General features: G+C 41.7%; 1 protein-coding gene across 1 annotated transcript in view; it reads right to left on the reverse strand.

Moving 5' to 3' along the window:
* Positions 1-522: 522 nt before the first annotated feature.
* The window catches only part of LOC114487818 (leucine-rich repeat-containing protein 37A3-like), a 123,979-nt gene continuing 120,713 nt past the window's right edge, over positions 523-3,788 (reverse strand). The window contains exon 2 of the mRNA XM_028500023.2: positions 523-536. The gene's annotated coding sequence lies outside the window, so the exon portion shown is untranslated. The remainder of the gene's footprint in view (positions 537-3,788) is intronic.

The raw sequence follows: 3,788 nt of genomic DNA on the forward strand, positions 1-3,788 counted from the left end.
ATTAATGGTAATTGGTGTTCAGATTTTCTATTTCTTTCTGGTTCAGTGTTGGGAGATTGTATGTTTGTAGGAATATTTCTTCTAGGTTGTCCATTTTATTGACATATAAATATTTGTAGGAATGTCTTATGACCCTTTGTATTTATATGGTATCAGTTGTAACTTCTCCTTTTCCATTTCTTACTTTGGATGGAATATATATATATAAATAGTCTAACTGGTGTAATGTGTCATTTAAGGCCAGTTTCCTTATTGATTTTCTGTCTAGATGATCTGTCCATTGACGGAGGTAGGGTTATAGTCCCCTACTATTATTGTAGCTGTCAATTTCTCCCTTTATGTCTGTTAATATTTGCTTTATGTATTTAGATGCTCCTATGTTGGTTACATATATACTTACAATTATATATTCTTGTTGGAACAGTCCCTTTATCATTATGCAAGCTCCTTCTTTGTCCCTTTTCATGGTCTTTGTTTTATAGTCTGTTTTTTCCAAAGAAAGACAAATACTGTATGTTGTCACTTATACGTAGAATCTAAAAAATAAAACAAGTGAATGAATATAAGAAAACAGAAACAGACTCACTGATATAGAGAACAAACTAGTGGTTACCAATGAGGAGAGGGAATGGGGAGGGGTGATATACGGGAAGGGGATTAAGAGTTACAAACTACTACTTAAAAAATAAATAACTGGGCTTCCCTGGTGGTGCAGTGGGTAAGAATCTCCCTGGCAATGAAGGGGACACGGGTCAAGGCTTTGTCCAGGAAGATCCCACATGCCGCGGAGCAACTAAGCCATGTGCCATAACTACTGAGCCTGTGCTATAGAGCCTGTGAGCCACAACTACTGAGGCTGCGTGCCACAACTACTGAAGCCCATGCACCTAGAGCCTGTGTTCCGCAAAAAGAGAAGCCACCTCAGTGAGAAGCCCATGTACCACAATGAAAAGTAGCCCCCACTCACCACAACTAGAGAAAGCCTGCATGCAGCAATGAAGACCCTATGCAGCCAAAAATAAATAAATACATAAATTTATAAAAAATAAAAGTAAATAAATAAATAACCAATGGAACAGGATAGAATGTCCAGAGATAAACCCACACACCTATGGTTACCTAATCTATGACAAAGGAGGCAAGACTATACAATGGAGAATAGATAGTCTCTTCAATAAGTGGTGCTGGGAAAACTGGACAGCTACATGTAAAAGAATGAAATTAGAACACTCCCTAGCACCATACACAAAAATAAACTCAAAATAGATTAAAGACATAAATGTAAGGCCAGTTACTATAAAACTCTTAGAGTAAGACATAGGTAGAACACTCTCTGACATAAATCACAGCAAGATCTTTTTTGATCCACCTCTGAGAGTAATGAAAATAAAAACAAAAATAAACAAATAGGACCTAATGAAACTTAAAAGCTTTTGCACAGCAAAGGAAGCCATCAACAAAACGAAAAGGAAACCCACAGAATGGGAGAAAATATTTACAAACAGATCGACCCATTAGGGATTAATCTTCAAAATATACAAACAGCTCATGAAGCTCAATATCCAAAAAAAAAACACAACCCAGTCAAAAAATGGGTGGAAGATGTAAATAGATATTTCTCCAAAAAAGATATACAGATGACCAAAAAGCACATGAAAAGATGCTCAACATCACTAATCATTAGAGAAATGCAAATCAAACTACAATGAGGTATCATCTCACACCAGTTAGAATGGCCATTATCAAAAACTCTACAAACAATAAATGCTAGAGAGCGTGCGGAGAAAAGGGAACCCTCCTACACTGTTGGTAGGAATGCAAACTGGTGCAACCACTATGGAGGTTCCTTAAAAAACTAAAAATAGAGCTACCATATTATGCAGCAATCCCACTCCTGGGCATATATCCAGAGAAAACCATAATTTGAAAGGATACGTGCACCCCAATGTTCATTGCAGCACTACTTACAATAACCAGGATATGGAATCAACCTAAATGTCCATTGACAGAGGAATGGATAAAGAAGATGTGGTACCTATATACGATGGAATACTACTCAGCCAGAAAAAAAAGAATGGAATAATGTCATTTGCAGCAACATGGATGGACTTAGAAATTGTCATACTGAGTTAAGTAAGTCAGACAGGGAAAGACAAATATCATATGATATCACTTATATGTGGAATCTGAAAAAAGAACCTATTTACAAAGCAGAAATTGAGTCACAGATGTAAAAAAAAAACTTATGGTTACCAAGGGGGAAAGGCGGGGGAGGGATAAATTGGCAGACTGGGATTGACAAATACAAAATACTATATATAAAATAGGTAGCAAATAAGAACCTACTGTATAGCACTGGAAACTCTATTCAATACTGTGTAATGACCTATATAGGAACAGAATCTACAAAAGAGTGGATAGATGTATATGTATAACTGATTCACTTTGCTGTACAGCAGAAACTAACACAACATTGTAAATCAACTATACTCCAATAAAAAATTAATTTAAAAAATTAAAAATAAATTTTACAAATTTAAATAAATAAATAAGCTACAAGTATATATTGTACAGCACAGGGAATATAATGAATATTTTATAATAACTTTAACTGGGGTATAATCTATAAAATTTTGAATCACTGTGTTGTACACCTGAAATTAATATATTTTATTTTATTTTATTTTATTTTTATTTTTATTTTTTTTGTGGTATGCGGGCCTCTCACTCTTGTGGCCTCTCCCGTTGCGGAGCACGGGCTCCGGACGCGCAGGCTCAGCGGCCATGGCTCACGGGCCCAGCCGCTCCGCGGCATGTGGGATCCTCCCAGACCGGGGCGCGAACCCGGTTCCCCTGCATCGGCAGGCGGACGCGCAACCACTGCGCCACCAGGGAAGCCCTGAAATTAATATATTTTAAAGCAACTGGAGAAGAGAGAAGATGGCGGAAGAGTAAGATGCGAAGATCACCTTCTTCCTCACAGATATCTCAGAAATACATCTACACGTGGAACTGCTCCTATAGATCACCCACTGAACGCTGGCAGAAGACCTCGGACCTCCCAAAAGGCAAGAAACACCCCACGTACCTGGGTAGGGCAAAAGAAAAAAGAATAAACAGAGACAAAAGAATAGGGACGGGACCTGCACCAGTGGGAGGGAGCTGTGAAGGAGGAAAGGTTTCCACACACTAGAAGCCCCTTCACGGGCAGAGACTGCTGGTGGCAGAGGGGGGAAGCTTCGGAGTCGCGGAGGAGAGCGCAGCCACAGGGGGTGCGGGGGGCAAAGCAGAGAGATTCCCGCACAGAGGATCGGTGCCGACCAGCACTCACCAGCCCTAGAGGCTTGTCTGCTCACCCGATGGGGCGGGCGGGGGCTGGGAGCTGAGCCTCGGGCTTCAGTCGGATCCCAGGGAGAGGTCTGGAGTTGGCAGAGTGAAAACAGCCTGAAGGGGTTAGTGCACCACGGCTAGACGGGAGGGAGTCCTGGAGAAGTCTGGAGGTGCCGAAGAGGCAAGAGACCTTTTCTTCCCTCTTTGCTTCCTGATGCGCGAGGAGAGGGGTTTAAGCACGCCGCTTAAAGTAGCTCCAGAAACGGGCGCGGAGCTGCCGAAGAGACAGACTTGTTCTTGCCTCTTTGTTTCCTGGTGCGAGAGGAGAGGGGATTAAGCGCACCGCGTAAAGGAGCTCCAGAAACGGGCGCGAGCCGCAGCTGTTGGCATGGACACCAGAAACGGGTGTGGGACACTAGGGTTGCTGCTGCCGCCACCAAGAGGCCTGTGTGCGAGCA

Source organism: Physeter macrocephalus, chromosome 14 (genome assembly GCF_002837175.3).
Source record: "Physeter macrocephalus isolate SW-GA chromosome 14, ASM283717v5, whole genome shotgun sequence".
NCBI classification, from domain to species: Eukaryota; Metazoa; Chordata; class Mammalia; order Artiodactyla; family Physeteridae; genus Physeter; species Physeter macrocephalus.